At 47.0% G+C, this 19,236-nt stretch overlaps 1 protein-coding gene across 4 annotated transcripts in view; it reads right to left on the reverse strand.

Moving 5' to 3' along the window:
• Positions 1-19,236, reverse strand: part of LOC121290654 (pleckstrin homology-like domain family B member 1) — a 250,600-nt gene that overhangs the window by 118,167 nt on the left and 113,197 nt on the right. The gene's annotated exons all lie outside the window — the stretch shown is intronic.

Raw genomic sequence — 19,236 nt, forward strand, 5'->3', positions numbered from 1 at the left:
AGTTGGAGGAAGCAGGGTGAGAGCGTTGGGGTAATCAGCAGCCATAGGAGCACAGTGATAAGGATGGGGTCATGGGAGGGGGCCAGGCCCAGAGAATGGAATGTCAGAAGGTGGCAAAACAAGGCAGCACAGCAAGATCTCAGTATGCTAGCACAATGACGAGTGGCTTGGATCAGCCCCATCACTGTAAGCGGGTGACCGTTGGAGAGGCAAATCTCAAACCGCGAGCATGGTGGGGCAATGACATGGCAAGGATCCCAGAGAGAAGATATAATGACAGCTTGAGAAAGCTGAGAGATCAAAACCTTGTTCAGTAATTAAGCAGGAGGGGCATGGTGGGGGCTGGGGAAAGTGAGCAAGGCTAGTGCAAAGCAGGTACTGAGAGAATGCTGTGAAATGATGGGTTAAGCATGGAACTGAGAGCAGGTAAGATAATTCCCACTCCAGGTCTTCAGCAGAAAAATCTAGGCTGATACACACAGTGCAGTACTGAGGGAGTGCTGCACTGTCCGAGGGCCAGTACTGAGGGAGTGCTGCACTGTCCGAGGGCCAGTACTGAGGGAGGGCTGCACTGTCCGAGGGCCAGTACTGAGGGAGGGCTGCACTGTCCGAGGGCCAGTACTGAGGGAGGGCTGCACTGTCCGAGGGCCAGTACTGAGGGAGTGCTGCACTGTCGGAGGGCCAGTTTTGAGGGAGGACCGCAATGTCGGAGGGCCAGTACTGAGGGAAGGCTGCACTGTCGGAGGGAATGTACTGAGGAAGGGTCGCACTATCAGAGGGCCAGTACTGAGGAGGACTGCACAATGGGAGAGCCGCATTGTGGGAGCTCCAATACTGAGAGAGGGCCGCATTGTTGGAGGGCCAGTACTGAGGGAGTGCCGCACTATCAGAGGATCAGCACTGAGGGAGTGCCGCACTATCGGAGGGTCAGCACTGAGGGAGTGCCGCACTATCAGAGGATCAGCACTGAGGGAGTGCCGCACTATCAGAGGATCAGCACTGAGGGAGTGCCGCACTATCGGAGGGTCAGCACTGAGGGAGTGCCGCACTATCAGAGGATCAGCACTGAGGGAGTGCCGCACTATCGGAGGGTCAGCACTGAGGGAGTGCCGCACTATCGGAGGGTCAGCACTGAGGGAGTGCCGCACTATCGGAGGGTCAGCACTGAGGGAGTGCCGCACTATCAGAGGATCAGCACTGAGGGAGTGCCGCACTATCGGAGGGTCAGCACTGAGGGAGTGCCGCACTATCAGAGGATCAGCACTGAGGGAGTGCCGCACTATCGGAGGGTCAGCACTGAGGGAGTGCCGCACTATCGGAGGGTCAGCACTGAGGGAGTGCCGCACTATCGGAGGGTCAGCACTGAGGGAGTGCCGCACTATCAGAGGATCAGCACTGAGGGAGTGCCGCACTATCGGAGGGTCAGCACTGAGGGAGTGCCGCACTATCGGAGGGTCAGCACTGAGGGAGTGCCGCATTGTTGGAGGGCCAGTACTGAGGGAGTGCCGCACTATCAGAGGATCAGCACTGAGGGAGTGCCGCACTATCGGAGGGTCAGCACTGAGGGAGTGCCGCACTATCGGAGGGTCAGCACTGAGGGAGTGCCGCACTATCGGAGGGTCAGCACTGAGGGAGTGCCGCACTATCAGAGGATCAGCACTGAGGGAGTGCCGCACTATCGGAGGGTCAGCACTGAGGGAGTGCCGCACTATCGGAGGGTCAGCACTGAGGGAGTGCCGCACTATCGGAGGGTCAGCACTGAGGGAGTGCCGCACTATCGGAGGGTCAGCACTGAGGGAGTGCCGCACTATCGGAGGGTCAGCACTGAGGGAGTGCCGCACTCTCGGAGGGTCAGCACTGAGGGAGTGCCGCACTCTCGGAGGGTCAGCACTGAGGGAGTGCCGCACTCTCGGAGGGTCAGCACTGAGGGAGTGCCGCACTCTCGGAGGGTCAGCACTGAGGGAGTGTCACACTATCGGAGGGTCAGCACTGAGGGAGTGCCGCACTCTCGGAGGGTCAGCACTGAGGGAGTGCTGCATCGCACTGTCAGAGCTGCTGTCTTTCAGATCCCATGGCAGTATTTCAAAGAAGAGCAGGGGCGTTCTCCCTGGTGACATGGCCAATATTTATCCCTCAATCAACCGCAAAAAAAACTGGTTATCTGGTCACTATTACATTGCTGTTTGTGGAATCAGCAGCGACTACACTTCAAAAAGTACTTTGTTGGATTTGAAGTGCTTTGGGGCATCTAGTGACCATATAAGGCGCTATATAAATGCAAATCTTTCTTTCCTTAAACACAAACAGGAAATAAATTCCATCATTACAACTCAGTTGGGGACTGTACAAATGTCAACTCTGGAGCGGGTCAGTCAGAGCAAGCTATGTAGATTAATAATTAACATTCCGGAATCTCGGCTCAATTGTCTTTGGAAATCTGAGAAGATTGCCTGATGTCCAGTAGTGACTGCAGCAACTGAAGTTTGAGAGATTCCACATTGTTCACACATTGTCACTGGATAAAATCAGCTTTGACATGTGCAGCTCCGGGCTCTAACTCTTGCACAGGGATATGTAAACCTTTCCCATGTGCACCAGGAAGACAGATAGCCACCAGCTGAACTGCACTGATAAAAAGAGCAAAGTAAATTAAAGAGAGCGTGGAAAATGGGCTGCTAAATCTCCAGGAGTCACAATGGTCCCAGCATCATCGACCCCCCCCCCGTCACATTGAGTACACGAGCAATTCTGCAAAGGTGCCTGTTACGTGTAACTCTCGCGCCGAGAGATGTGGACAGTAGCTTCATCACCACAGCAATGTGGGACAAGTTAACCATGGAGAAGACTGAAGTCCAGATCAAATACAAATTGCGCAGCAGCTAACTTGGCCATAACTTAGAGCATGCTCAGTGTCCAACGCCCACAATAAGCCACCCTCCCTAACAGTGATTAGTATTAGCAAATTGGGTTCACTGCCAATAATGGCCGAGTCAGGTCAGAAATCTCTCACTTGAAATGAGTGGTAAAACAAGGTGCTGTGGAGAGTAACCTCGTGTTAAACATATTGGTTAACAACAGGAGGCAGCCAAATTCTCTGACCATGACTTTGGAACATGGAGCTGGATCACTCAGCCCTATCCAATCTCCCCATTCCCATGTACAGGACAGGGTGCCTCCAATTCCTGGGGCATTGGGACCGGCTCTGGGGGAGATGGGGCCTGTACAGGCCGGACAGGTTGCACCCGAACAGAGCCAGGGCCGAGTTCCTTGAGGGGTGATTTGCTGGTGCTGTTGAAGAGGGTTTTAATTAACTTGGCAAGGGTGTGGGGGCCAAGAGATAATGACAGACGAACATGTGCATAGATACAGCTTTGCCTGAATGACAGGAATCAGAGAGCAATGGTTAATGAATGTCTTTCGGACTGGAGGAAGGTTTGTAGTGGAGTTCCCCAGGGGTCAGTGTTGGGATCGTTGTTTTTCCTGATATATGTTGATGATCTAGACCTTGGTGTACAGGTCACAATTTCAAAATTTGTGGATTATACAAAACTTGGAAACATTGTGAACTGTGAGGAGGATAGTGTAGAACTTATAAAGGACACAGACAGGTTGGTGGAATGGGCAGAGAGGTGGCCAATGAAGTGAAATGTGGGGAAATGTGAAGTGATTCATTTTACTACATGTGTTGGCAAGTGGCAAATGGCATTCATGCCACACATGTTCCAGGCAATGACCATCTCCACAAGAGAGAATCTAACCATCACCCCTTGATGTTCAATAGCATTACCATCACTGAATCACTGACCACTATCAACATCCTGGGGTTTACCATTGAAACTGAACTGGACCATCCATATAAATACTGTGGCTACTAGGACAGAGGCTAGGAATCCTGCAGAGAGTAACTCACCTCGACTCCCCAAAGCCTGTTCACCATCTACAAGGCACAAGTCAGGATTGTGATGGAATACTCTTCACTTGCCTGGATGAGTGCAGCTCAACATTAGCCAGGACAAAGCAGCCTGCTTGATTGGCATCACATCCACAAACATTCACTCCCTCCACCACCAACGCACAGTAGCAGCAGTGTGTACCATCTACAAGATGCACTGCAGGGATTCACCAAGGCTTCTTAGACAGTACCTTCCAAACCCACAACCACTACCATCTAGAAGGACAAGGACCGCAGATAGATGCAAACACCACCACCTGGAAGTTCCCCTCCAAGCCACTCATCATCCTGACTTGGAAATATATCGCTGTTCCCCTTCACTGTCACTGGGTCAAAATCCTGGAACCCCCTTCCTAACAGCACTGCAGATGTACCTACACCACATGGACTGCACCAGATCAAGGAGGCAGCTCACCAAGAACTTCTCAAGGGCAATTAGGGATGGACAATAAATGCTGGTCTAGCCAGCAAAGCCCACATCCTGTCAATGAATAAAAAAAACTAGCAAAACCATGGAGAGAGAATATAAAATGAAGGGTACAATTCTAAAGAGCAGAGGGAGTTTAGGTATATGTGCAGAATTCATTAAAGATGACAGGACAGGTTGAGAAAGTGGTTTATGAAGCATACAGTATCCTGGGCTTTCTTAATAGGGGCATAGAGCACAAGAGCAAGGAGGTTATGTTGAATTTGGGGAAATCACTAGTTTGGCCTTAGCTGGAGTATTCTGTCCAGTTCTGGGCACCACACTTTAGAAAGGATGTGAAGGCAATGGAGAGAGCGCAGAAAAGATTCTCAAGAATGGTTCCAGGGATGAGGAACTTCAGTATGAAGATAGATTGGTGAAGCTGGGGCTGTTCACCATGAAGAAGATTTGATAGAGGTATTCAAAATCATGAGGAGTCTGGACAGAGTAGATAGGGAGAAACTGTTCCCACTCGTGAGGATATCGGGAATGAGAGGGCACAGATTTAAAGTAATTAGCAAAAGAAACAAAGGCGATATCAGAAAAATAATTTTCACGCAGTGAGTGGTTAGGGTCTGGAATGCACTGCCTGACAGTGTGGTGGAGGCAGGTTCAATCGAAGCATTCAAAAGGGAATTAGACTGTTCTCTGAAAAAGAAAAATGTGCAGGGTTACGGGGGAAGGCAGGAGAGTGACACTAAGAGAAATATGCATTAGGGGAGCTGGTGTAGATATGACGGGCTGAATGGCCTCCTACTGTGCTGTAACAATTCAGTAACTCCGCGATCTCCCCATTCCCATGGACAGTAGCTCTATCCGATCCTCATTCCCATGCACAGTAATTCTATCCGATCCCCATTCCCATGCACAGTAGCTCTATCCGATCTTCGCATTCCCGTGTACAGTAATTCTATCCAATCCCCATTCCCGTGTACAGTAGCTCTATCCGATCTTCGCATTCCCGTGCACAGTAGTTCTATCCGATCTTCGCATTCCCGTGTACAGTAATTCTATCCGATCCCCATTCCCGTGTACAGTAGCTCTATCCGATCTTCGCATTCCCATGTACAGTAGTTCTATCCGATCTTCGCATTCCCGTGTACAGTAATTCTATCTGATTCCCATTCCCGTGTACAGTAGTTCTATCCGATCTTCGCATTCCCTTGTACAGTAGTTCTATCCAATCTTCGCATTCCTGTGTACAGTAGTTCTATCCGATCTCCATTCCTGTGCACAGTGGTTCTATCCGATCTCCATTCCTGTGCACAGTGGTTCTATCCGATCCCCATTCCTGTGTACAGTAGTTCTATCCAATCCCCATTCCCGTGCACAGTAGTTCTATCCGATCCTCATCCCCATGTACAGTAGTTCTATCTGATCCTCATTCCCGTGTACAGTAATTCTATCCGATCCCCATTCCCGTGTACAGTAGCTCTATCCGATGTTCGCATTCCCATGTACAGTAGTTCTATCCGATCTTCGCATTCCCGTGTACAGTAATTCTATCCGATCCCCATTCCCGTGTACAGTAGCTCTATCCGATTTTCGCATTCCCATGTACAGTAGTTCTATCCGATCTTCGCATTCCCGTGTACAGTAATTCTATCTGATCCCCATTCCCGTGTACAGTAGTTCTATCCGATCTTCGCATTCCCTAGTACAGTAGTTCTATCCAATCTTCGCATTCCTGTGTACAGTAGTTCTATCCGATCTCCATTCCTGTGCACAGTGGTTCTATCCGATCCCCATTCCTGTGTACAGTAGTTCTATCCAATACAAAAACAGAATTACCTGGAAAAACTCAGCAGGTCTGGCAGCATCGGCGGAGAAGAAAAGAGTTGACGTTTCGAGTCCTCATGACCCTTCGACAGAACTTGAGTTCGAGTCCTGGACTCGAACTCAAGTTCTGTCGAAGGGTCATGAGGACTCGAAACGTCAACTCTTTTCTTCTCCGCCGATGCTGCCAGACCTGCTGAGTTTTTCCAGGTAATTCTGTTTTTGTTTTGGATTTCCAGCATCCGCAGTTTTTTTGTTTTTATATTTTAGTTCTATCCAATCCCCATTCCCGTGTACGGTAGTTCTATCCAATCCCCATTCCCGTGCACAGTAGTTCTATCCGATCCTCATCCCCATGTACAGTAGTTCTATCTGATCCTCATTCCCGTGTACAGTAATTCTATCCGATCCCCATTCCCGTGTACAGTAGCTCTATCCGATCTTCGCATTCCCGTGTACAGTAGTTCTATCCGATCTTCGCATTCCCGTGTACAGTAATTCTATCCGATCCCCATTCCCGTGTACAGTAGCTCTATCCGATCTTCGCATTCCCATGTACAGTAGTTCTATCCGATCTTCGCATTCCCGTGTACAGTAATTCTATCTGATTCCCATTCCCGTGTACAGTAGTTCTATCCGATCTTCGCATTCCCTTGTACAGTAGTTCTATCCAATCTTCGCATTCCTGTGTACAGTAGTTCTATCCGATCTCCATTCCTGTGCACAGTGGTTCTATCCGATCTCCATTCCTGTGCACAGTGGTTCTATCCGATCCCCATTCCTGTGTACAGTAGTTCTATCCAATCCCCATTCCTGTGCACAGTAGTTCTATCCGATCCTCATCCCCATGTACAGTAGTTCTATCTGATCCTCATTCCCGTGTACAGTAATTCTATCCGATCCCCATTCCCGTGTACAGTAGCTCTATCCGATGTTCGCATTCCCATGTACAGTAGTTCTATCCGATCTTCGCATTCCCGTGTACAGTACTTCCATCCGATCTTCGCATTCCCGTGTACAGTAATTCTATCCAATCCCCATTCCCGTGTACAGTAGCTCTATCCGATCTTCGCATTCCCGTGTACAGTAGTTCTATCCGATCTTCGCATTCCCGTGTACAGTAATTCTATCCGATCCCCATTCCCGTGTACAGTAGCTCTATCCGATTTTCGCATTCCCATGTACAGTAGTTCTCTCCGATCTTCGCATTCCCGTGTACAGTAATTCTATCTGATCCCCATTCCCGTGTACAGTAGTTCTATCCGATCTTCGCATTCCCTAGTACAGTAGTTCTATCCAATCTTCGCATTCCTGTGTACAGTAGTTCTATCCGATCTCCATTCCTGTGCACAGTGGTTCTATCCGATCCCCATTCCTGTGTACAGTAGTTCTATCCAATACAAAAACAGAATTACCTGGAAAAACTCAGCAGGTCTGGCAGCATCGGCGGAGAAGAAAAGAGTTGACGTTTCGAGTCCTCATGACCCTTCGACAGAACTTGAGTTCGAGTCCTGGACTCGAACTCAAGTTCTGTCGAAGGGTCATGAGGACTCGAAACGTCAACTCTTTTCTTCTCCGCCGATGCTGCCAGACCTGCTGAGTTTTTCCAGGTAATTCTGTTTTTGTTTTGGATTTCCAGCATCCGCAGTTTTTTTGTTTTTATATTTTAGTTCTATCCAATCCCCATTCCCGTGTACGGTAGTTCTATCCAATCCCCATTCCCGTGCACAGTAGTTCTATCCGATCCTCATCCCCATGTACAGTAGTTCTATCTGATCCTCATTCCCGTGTACAGTAATTCTATCCGATCCCCATTCCCGTGTACAGTAGCTCTATCCGATCTTCGCATTCCCGTGTACAGTAGTTCTATCCGATCTTCGCATTCCCGTGTACAGTAATTCTATCCGATCCCCATTCCCGTGTACAGTAGCTCTATCCGATCTTCGCATTCCCATGTACAGTAGTTCTATCCGATCTTCGCAATCCCGTGTACAGTAATTCTATCTGATTCCCATTCCCGTGTACAGTAGTTCTATCCGATCTTCGCATTCCCTTGTACAGTAGTTCTATCCAATCTTCGCATTCCTGTGTACAGTAGTTCTATCCGATCTCCATTCCTGTGCACAGTGGTTCTATCCGATCTCCATTCCTGTGCACAGTGGTTCTATCCGATCCCCATTCCTGTGTACAGTAGTTCTATCCAATCCCCATTCCCGTGCACAGTAGTTCTATCCGATCCTCATCCCCATGTACAGTAGTTCTATCTGATCCTCATTCCCGTGTACAGTAATTCTATCTGATCCCCATTCCCGTGTACAGTAGATCTATCCGATGTTCGCATTCCCATGTACAGTAGTTCTATCCGATCTTCGCATTCCCGTGTACAGTACTTCCATCCGATCTTCGCATTCCCGTGTACAGTAATTCTATCCAATCCCCATTCCCGTGTACAGTAGCTCTATCCGATCCTCATCCCCATGTACAGTAGTTCTATCTGATCCTCATTCCCGTGTACAGTAATTCTATCCGATCCCCATTCCCGTGTACAGTAGCTCTATCCGATCTTCGCATTCCCGTGTACAGTAGTTCTATCCGATCTTCGCATTCCCGTGTACAGTAATTCTATCCAATCCACATTCCCGTGTACAGTAGCTCTATCCGATCTTCGCATTCCCATGTACAGTAGTTCTATCCGATCTTCGCATTCCCGTGTACAGTAATTCTATCTGATTCCCATTCCCGTGTACAGTAGTTCTATCCGATCTTCGCATTCCCTTGTACAGTAGTTCTATCCAATCTTCGCATTCCTGTGTACAGTAGTTCTATCCAATCTCCATTCCTGTGCACAGTGGTTCTATCCGATCTCCATTCCTGTGCACAGTGGTTCTATCCGATCCCCATTCCTGTGTACAGTAGTTCTATCCAATCCCCATTCCCGTGCACAGTAGTTCTATCCGATCCTCATCCCCATGTACAGTAGTTCTATCTGATCCTCATTCCCGTGTACAGTAATTCTATCCGATCCCCATTCCCGTGTACAGTAGCTCTATCCGATCTTCGCATTCCCATGTACAGTAGTTCTATCCGATCTTCGCATTCCCGTGTACAGTAATTCTATCTGATCCCCATTCCCGTGTACAGTAGCTCTATCCGATCTTCGCATTCCCTTGTACAGTAGTTCTATCCAATCTTCGCATTCCTGTGTACAGTAGTTCTATCCGATCTCCATTCCTGTGCACAGTGGTTCTATCCGATCTCCATTCCTGTGCACAGTGGTTCTATCCGATCCCCATTCCTGTGTACAGTAGTTCTATCCAATCCCCATTCCCGTGCACAGTAGTTCTATCCGATCCTCATCCCCATGTACAGTAGTTCTATCTGATCCTCATTCCCGTGTACAGTAGTTCTATCCGATCTTCATTCCCGTGTTCAGTAGTTCTATCCGATGTGTCTTTTCCCTCTTATTTGTCTGATTTTCACTCCAAACCCATTCATTGTCAACCTCAGGGTCCATGGGAAATATTATCTCAAGTCCAACTTGTCAATGTTATGATGGATTCTTAATGGCTCTTGTTCTCCAGTGAGAATAAACTCCTATTCCTGTTGCCCCTGTGTCTGCTGCCAAGTGCCAGGGAGTGAGTGGCCTTTTGCTTCCAGCACTCTGAATCCTTAGCTGTAGGAAGGGATTGAGTGCTGCACACCGTCATCCAGAGTGTCCTGTACAGAGGATCACTATCAGCCTGGGGATGATATGAACTTTTGGCAAGAGTTAGTCATGACTGGCTGTGAAATTGCCTCTGGATCGACTTGCCACACTTCCCCTGATGCCAAATGGAGATACCCCCCACCACGCCCACTGCTATGTGTAACCCGTGCACAACGGAAGCCAACATCCGATTTGTAGACTGGCACAACTTTAACAACATTTGCCCCAAACTCCTTTTCCTGTCTTTATCCCCTAGACTTGAACTGTGGCATTTCTTACTGACTCCACCAGGAAAGTGCAGACCCTGTAGAAAGGACCAGTGCTGAGCAACAACTGAGATGCAGCAGCTGACAGAGCACAGCTCCTCCCTGACATGGAGGCAAGGCCATTACCACAGTGCTTACAAACAATGCTAAAGACTACAAGAGATGTGGAAATCCCTCTGGACTGTGTACTGCTGTTTCCTTTTATAAGTTGAAATGAACGATTACGGCTGTCAACACAGAACCATCTGCGTCATGTCATATTTCTCCAGCTCACGGGGAGAGTGCTCCAGATGCTGTTCCCTGACCATGCCATATCATATTTTAGCTTGTTTTAGATCCGCTACAATCCCATTCTTCCTTCCGGACTGCATATCTTTCTGAGTACGGTATCAATACGCAGACAAATATCTCAGCCATCCAGTCAAAGGCATTTCGCTGCTTTTAAGGAGGAACTGTAAACAATAGGAAGAGCGGGAAGAGACCATCTAACGATGGTGTGGTGGTGCTGTCAGCGGACTAGTGTTTCAGGTACCCAGGGTAATGCTCCGGGGATCCGTGTTCAAATCCCACCGTTTGAATACCATAAAAAATTTGGAATTAAAAGTCTAATGATAACCATGAAACTGTTGTTGTAAAATCCCATCTGGTTCACGAATGGCCTGGCCTACACATGACTCCAGGCCCACAGCAATATGGTTGACTCTTAAATGTCCTCTGAAATGGCCTCGCAAGGCCACTCAATTTTCAAGGGCAATTAAGGATGGGCCAGAAACACCCACATCCCATGAACAAATAAAAAAAATAAAAGAGGGTGAGGGGCAGAGGTACCTGGGGGATGTATGTGCACAAATCAGTGAAGGTGGTAGGACAGGTTGAGGGCACGGTTAATAAAGCGTTCAGCATCCTGGGCCTTATCCATAGGAGCTTGGAGTAGAGAAGCCAGGAAGTTATAAGCGGTAAGCCTGTATAAAACATTGGTTCGGCCTCAGCTAGACTATTGTGTCCAATTCTGGGCATCACACTTTAGGAAGGATGTGAAGGCATTTGAGAGAGAGTGCAGAAAAGATTCACGAGGATGTGAAACACTCCAGGTGTGAAGATAGGTCGGAGAAGCTGAGACTCTTTGGAGAAGAGAAGATTTAAGAGATTTGATAGAGGTATTCAAAGTCAGAAGGGGTCTGGACAGTGTCTGCAGGGAGAACCTGTTCCCATTGGTGGAAGGGTCGACCACAAGAGGGCAGAGATTTAACGTAATTGGCAAAAGAAGCAATAGTAACATATGGGAAAGCGATTTTACGCAGGGAGTGGTTAGGGTCTGGGATGCACTGCCTGAGAGTGTGGTGGAGACAGGTTCAATCATGGCTTTCAAAAGGGAATTGGATCATTATCTGAAGAGAAAACATTTGCTGGGCTACAGGGAAGAGGTGGGGAGTAGTGGCACTAGCTGAGTTGCTCTTGTAGAAAGCTGACACTGATACAATGGGCTGAATGGCCTCCTCTGTGTTGTAACCATTTTATGATTAGCTACATTCTGACCTCAGTCTGGAAGGTGCCTCATTAGATTTTGACCCAGAGTCAGAATTCCCAGCAGTTCAAAGCCCAATTTCTCAAACTCACTAACAAGTCATTTATTTTTTAAAGAACACTATATAGGTCAAGCATTGTGTCACAGAATCATACAGCACAGGAGGTCATTCAGCCCATCATGCTTGTGTTGGCTCTCACCTGCTCTTTTTCCAATAGCCTTGTAAATCTCTCCTTTCATATAAACAAGTTATCAAATTCCCTTTTTGAAAGTTCCTCTTGAAACTGCTCCCACCATTTCAGGCAGTGCATTCCAGATAATAACTCTAAATAAAAAACATTCTCATCTCTCCCCCAGACTTTTGGCCAATTCTCTTCAACTGTGTCCCCTCTGGTTGCTGACCCTCCACTGGAAACAGTTCCTCTCTATCCACTCCATTAAAACTTGTCATCATTTTAAACACTCCTATTAAATCTCCCCTTAATTGCCATATTATTCTCACTAACCTTCTCTGCTCGGAGGAGGAATCCTCTGCCTAACCTTTTTGTCAGGTGACAAGCGAAGACTTGCATTTATATAGTGCTTTTCACATCCCTGAGAGGCCCTGTGGCTAATGGAGTGCTTTTGAGGTTTTGTGGCCAAATGCAGTGATCACAGAAGCAAGTAGTACCTCAAAGCCACGGAGTTTTAGGTGAGGTTACAGATGTCCCGTGTAGTCATTCGAAGGAGACAGGAGGCATGAAGGCTCAGTGCCATTGCGTCTTTGACTAACACTGCCAGACCTGTCCTTGCCTGGAACTGAGGTGGACATTAAGTGAGAATGGGCACTCACTCAGTGCTGCATAGAAGTGCCAGCCCGGATTATATGCTCAGGTTTTTGGAGTGGGGCTTGAAGCCATCAGCTCAAATGTGAGAGTGCTACCAACTGAGCCACGGTCAGGTGTTTGGACTCGATCCCTAAGGTACTAGGAAGTGTGAGCAGCCTCCTCTATAGTCAGAGTATTAGCTTCAGTCTTCTCTAACCTCCTTTATCAACTGATGCAAAAGTGAAGCCCTGGATCAGAGACCCGTAGCTCTGTGTGTCTCTCTTTCTTCAAATTAGCTGGAGCAGCTGCAGGACTTCCTGTTGTGGAGGAGGAGCAGGGGGAATTTTTCTCCCCCACAAGAGGATCACTGAATTTTTAAGGAAAGGCCTGTGATTGGCAGTCCCCTTCCCCCACACTCGTGGAGAACATGGAAGCTCCACAAAGCACGGGTTTCCCTGTAGCCACGGGACAACACATTGTGCGCAAGGTTGCTGGGGATGGCGAGGTAGACAACAGCACAGCACAATGGCGGAGCGATTTCAATATCCAGAACATTGCAGTTCCAGTCAGAGTATAGCTGCAGTTAGAGGTCAATCCCTACCTGACCAAGAGCAACAGTGCAGGGCACAGTTAAAAAAAAAATACAACCAGAAATACAAGTAAAGAAGTAAAGCATGGTGAATTATTTTGAAGTAAGCAGTATAACCCCCTCCGGGTAACTATTAAAGATCGTCTCCTTTCTATCTAAAATGTCTCTGGAGGAATGGAGAAGTAGAGAAGCTATGCTCAAGTTGTATCAAACCTTGTTTGGGCCACTTGGAGCACTCCGAACAGCTCTTCTTTCAACGTAGTGACACTGGGGAAGGTGCAGCAAGAAGAAAATACCAGAACTGAGGAGGCACAACTCAGGTACGACTGAAAGGCTGGGGCTCTCATCTCCAAGAAAGACGTGGTTGAGGGCTGGCCCAGCAAGTGTCCTTAAAATTAAAAAGGGTAGTTTTCGAGAGTGAGACCGGAATTTTCCAGCCCCTCCGCCAGTGGGATCTTCCGGTCCCGCCAAACAATACACAAGATAAGATCACACGGAGTTAGGGGTAATATATTAGCTTGGATAGAGGATTGGCTAACCAACAGAAAGCAGAGAGTCAGGATAAATGGGTCTTTTTCTGGATGGCAAGCTGTAACTAGTGGGGTGCCACAGGGTTTGGTCCTCAGGCCCTAACTATTTACAATCTATGTTAATGACTTGGATTCAGGGATAGAAGGCACTATAGCTAAATTTGCAGATGACACAAAAATAGGTGGGAAAGTAAGTTGCAATGAAGAAATAAGAAATTTACAAATGGATATGGACAGGCTAGGTGAATGGTCCAAAATTTGGCAGATGGGGTTTAATGTGGATAAGTGTGAGGTTATCACAGAATCACACAGTGCAGAAGAGGCCCTTTGGCCCATCGAGTCTGCACTGACATGTGAGAAACACCTGACCTGCCTACCTAGTCCCATTTACCAGCACTTGACCCATAGCCTTGAATGTTATGATGTGCCAAGTGCTCATCCAGGTACTTTTTAAAGGATGTGAGGTAACCTGCCTCCACCACCCTCCCAAGCAGCGCATTCCAGACCGTCACCACCCTCTGGGTAAAAAGCTTTTTCCTCACATCCCCCCTAAACCTCCTGCCCCTCACCTTGAACTTGTGTCCCCTCGTGACTGACCCTTCAACTAAGGGGAACAGCTGCTCCCTATCCACCCTGTCCATGCCCCTCATAATTTTGTACACCTCGATCAGGTCGCCTCTTGGTCTTCTCTGTTCCAACGAAAACAACCCAAATCTATCTAACCTCTCTTCATAACTTAATTGTTTCATCCCAGGCAACATCCTGGTGAATCTCCTCTGCACCCCCTCTAGTGCAATCACATCCTTCCTATAATGTGGCGACCAGAACTGCACACAGTACTCCAGCTGTGGCCTCACCAAAGTTCTATACAACTCCAGTATGATCTCCCTACTTTTGTAATCTATGCCTCGATTGATAAAGGCAAGTGTCTTTACGCCTTTTTCACCACCCCACTAACATGCCCCTCCGCCTTCAGAGATCTATGAACACACATGCCAAGGTCCCTTTGTTCCTCCAAACTTCCTAGTGTCATGCCGTTCATTGAATACTTCATTTGGCAAATTACTCCTTCCAAAGTGTATCACCTCACACTTTTCAGGGTTAAATTCCATCTGCCACTTATCTGCCCATTTGACCATCCCATCTATATCTTCCTGTAGCCCAAGACACTCAACCTCACTGTTAACCACCCGGCCAATCTTTGTGCCATCCACAAACCTATTAATGCAACAACACTTCCCCACATAGTCATCTATGTCATTTATAAAAATGACGAATAAAAAGGGATCCATCACAGATCCCTGTGGTACGCCACTGGACACGGGCTTCCAGTCACTAAAGCATCCTTCTGTCATCACCCTCTGTCTCCTACAACTAAGCCAATTTTGAATCCACCTAATCAAATTACCCTGTATCCCTTGTGCATTTGTCTTCTTTATAAGTCCCCCATGTGGGAGCTTGTCAAAGGCTTTGCTGAAATCCATATAAACTACATCAACTGCACTACCCTCATCTACACACCTGGTCACCTCCTCAAAAAATTCAATCAAATTTGTTAGGCATGACCTCCCTCTGACAAAACCATGCTGACTATCCCTTGTAGGAGATGACTATCCCATTTTGGTCGGAAGAATAAAAAGGAGACTTATTATTTAAATAGAGAGAAACTTCAGAATGCTTCAGAGCAGAGGGATCTGGGTGTCCTCGTGCATGAATTGCTGAAAGCTAGTATGCAAGTACAGCAGGTAATACGGAAGGCAAGTGGAATTTTGGCATTTATTGCTAAAGGAATAGAGTATAAAAATAGGGAAGTGTTGTTGCAGCTGTACAAGGCATTGGTGAGACCGCACCTGGAGTACTGTGCACAGTTTTGGTCCCCTTACTTGAGGAAGGATATAGTTGCAATGGAGGCAATTCAGAGGAGGTTCACTAGATTGATTCCAAAGATGCAGGGCTTGTCTTATGAGGAGACATTGAGCAGTTTAGGCCTATACTCGCTAGAGTTTAGAAGGATGAGAGGAGATCTAATTGAGGTATATAATATGCTAAAGGGGATAGACAAAATAGACGTGGAGCAGATGTTTCCCCTTGTGGGGCATTCTAGAATGAGAGGCCATAGTTTTAGGCCAAGGGGTGGTAGATTTAAATCAGAGATGAGGAGGAATTACTTTTCTCAAAGGGTCGTGAATCTGTGGAATTCACTACCTCAGAGTGCAGTGGATGCCGGGACGCTGAATAAATTTAAGGAGGAGATAGACAGATTTTTAATTAGTAACGGGTTGAAAGGTTATGGGGAGAGGGCAGGAAACTGGAGTTGAGGCCGAAATGAGATCAGCCATGATCGTATTGAATGGCGGGGCAGGCTCGTGGGGCTGAATTGCCTACTCCTGCCCCTAGTTCTTATGTTCTTATTTTTGAATGGTTTGCTGCATTTCCAGCCCTGGCCCCATCCCTGCCACAATGGGGCCGGAAAATTCTGCCCATCAGGGAGGCCAGACCAGGGGTCATCTAACATAGACCAACAGGAAATTCAGGAGAAACTTCTTTACCCTGAGAGTGGTTTGAATGTGGAACTCGCTACCACAGGGAATAGTTGAGGTGAATAGAATAGACGCATTTAAAGGGAAGCCGAATAAACACATGAGAGAAAGGAATGGAGAATATGCCGATAATTTTCGATGAAGATAGGTGGCTTGTGTGAATACTGAACTGTCTGTTCCTAAGGTATGAACATTGGAGTTAGGAGCAGGAGCAGGCTGTTCGGCCTGTGTATTATACATTCTGTGTAAGCCTTCAGCCAGTGATAGGAAATTCCTAGATAATCTTCCACCTCCAAAACCGTCAGGCATCACTCTCCCTTTTCACTCGCTTTTCTAACTGCCTTTGACTTCCCAGTTTTGACACACCACTGGGACATAACAAGGCTCCTGGAGCATTGCTGGCTGCATACTATGGTGCTGAATAGTCCCTCAACCTCCCCCCACCAATTCACCCCACCAGGAGGCCACCCACCTCTCTCCCATATTTTTAATATGCCATTCTCGCTCTCTCTCCACAAATAGCCCTTACAGGCTCTGTATGGAACAGGCACTGACAGTGCCGCCTGGCTGTTGGCACACCCCACTGGCATTCTCCTCCAATGGTTTATTGCCTCGCAGCTAGTGTGTGACAAGTCCCAAGTCAGAGTAAACCCAGTGTCATTTCTCAAACTAGCATTTTATTGTGAGCTGAAGCATATGCAGTCCCTCAAACTATTTAAAGAATTGTGTTCGCTTTGAAAGTCTGGGAGCTGGATAATTTCAATTGAACTTACACAGGAAGTGTTGCAAGCGCCAGGTCACTTCGATTTTAGCCAATTTATCCACCCAGAATCATCATCTTCCAGCCAATCATCAAACTGTTCAATGGTCATGTGACAAATATTATAAAGCCCGTCCCCTCCCTTGACGACCTGCTTCAAGGGGTCATGGGGACGGTAACAGCAATCATTAGCAATTTATTTAAGCAAATTATTCTTCCGATTCTCTATCTTTGATCTCTTTATTCCCTGTCAACAACATTCATCAACTTAAGTGGAACACAAAGTTAATCGTGGGAAAATATTCAGCTCCCTCCAGGTTTCAGGTCTCTGCATTCGGGTTCAGAAATTACAGAGACTGAAAATTGTTCACCAATGATCCCATCAATCCTCATCCTCTCATCTGACCCTTGACCTAAAGGCTGAACTATGTCTTGACTTCCCATGCCCAAAAATAGCAGTGATCAACTCACTGTTTTGAAAAGATGCCATGCATCAGCATTTAGTGTCAGCTGTCACTCTGTAGTGCTCTGAGTCACAAGGTCATGGGTTCAAGCCCAACTTCAGGAGCTGAGCCCCTAATCTAGGCTGACACTCCAGTGTAGTAATGAGGGTGTACTGCACAGTTGGAGGTACCATTTCTTGAATGAGACATGAAACCTGAGTGTTAACTGCTCTCAGGAGCATGGGTGATCTCCTGAGACCACTAATCGAGGAAAACAAAAAGCAGGAGTTTCTGGTGCCCTGAGCCAAGGTCAATGTCTAATGTGTCATTATTAATGCCCGGCGTTCTGATTCAAGACAGCACGCAGCGGAAATCCACTCTGCTAACCCCACCGTTATACTTGTTTTTGCATTTCCCTCACACGTCAACTGGAGCTGAACTGGTTCCTACTGCTTAGAATACTGGGCCACGTGGACTGGTCAGCTTGACCATTTTGGATCCTTTAAAGAAAGTGAAGATGAATATGTGAAGCAGATAAAATTGTCTGTCTATGGGGCAAGAATCTTGGATTGTTCCAGTCAAGAGCCACCTCATATCAGATGGGCTGAATGGCCTCCTCCCGTGCTGTAAATGTCTATGGTTCATTAGGATTAGAAGAGTGGTGCCAATTCACACCATTCCAACTTCGTCTTTGGGCACTAGATCACCTACTCTTTGACACTCTGCTGTCACTTAACACCCAGTCAGATGAAGAGTGCAGTGGACCAACAATGTGTTAAGTGGCAGCTATACATGTAAGCAGAAGGGCAGAACATGGCCCTTTGGAGGCCAAGCAGAGAAAATTGATATTAAAGTGCTTAAAACATACAGGTTCCCAAACAAAACACAATAATTTTTAAATCTAGGTGGGTATTGGAAGCCTTACTTTTCTTGATATGTATTAATGATCCAGACCTTGGTGTACAGAGCACAATTTTAAAATTTGCAGATGATACAAAACTCAGAAACATTGTGAACTGTGAGGAGGATAATGTGGAGCCTCAAAAGAATATTGACAAGTCGGCAAAATGGGCACACAGGCGGCAGATGAAGTTCAATGCAGAGAAATGTGAAGTGATACATTTTGGTAGGAAGAGGCAATATAAAATAAAGGGCACTAATCTTAAGGAGCAGAGGGACCTGTGTATATGTGCATAAGTCATTGAAGATGGCAGGACAGGTGGAGAGAGTGTTTAATAAAGCTTACAGTATTCTAGGCTTTATTAATAGGGACATAGAGTACAAGAGCAGGGAGGTTATGTTGAACGCATATGAGTCACTAGTTTGGCCTCAGCTGGAGTATTGGGTCCAGTTCTGGGTGTGTATTTTAGGAGGGATGTGAACGCATTGGAGAGAGTACAGAAAAGATTCACGACAATGGTTCCAGGAATGAGGAACTTCAGTTATGAAGGTAGATTGGAGAAGTTAGGATTGTTTTCCATGGAGAAAAGAAGGTTGAGAAGAGATTTGATAGAGGTATTCAAAATCATGAGGGGTCTGGACAGAGCAGGTGGGGAGAAATTGTTCCCATTTGCAGAAGGATCGAGAACCAGAGGGCACAGTTTTAAATTAATTGGCAAAAGAAGCAATGGCAACATGAGGAGAAACTGTTTTACGCTGCGAGTGGTTAGGATCTGGAATGCACTGCCCGAGAGTGTGATGGAGACAGGGTCAATCGAAACTTATCTGAAAAGGAAGAATATGCAGGGTTACGGAGAGGAGGTGGGAGAATGGCATCAGGTGATTTGCTCATTCAGAGGTGCAGACACGATGGGCCGAATGGCCTCCTTCTTCACTGTAATGGTTCGGTTATTCTGTGAAAATGTTATTTCAAAAAC

The sequence above is a fragment of the Carcharodon carcharias genome, chromosome 18, assembly GCF_017639515.1.
Source record: "Carcharodon carcharias isolate sCarCar2 chromosome 18, sCarCar2.pri, whole genome shotgun sequence".
Taxonomy (NCBI): Eukaryota; Metazoa; Chordata; class Chondrichthyes; order Lamniformes; family Lamnidae; genus Carcharodon; species Carcharodon carcharias.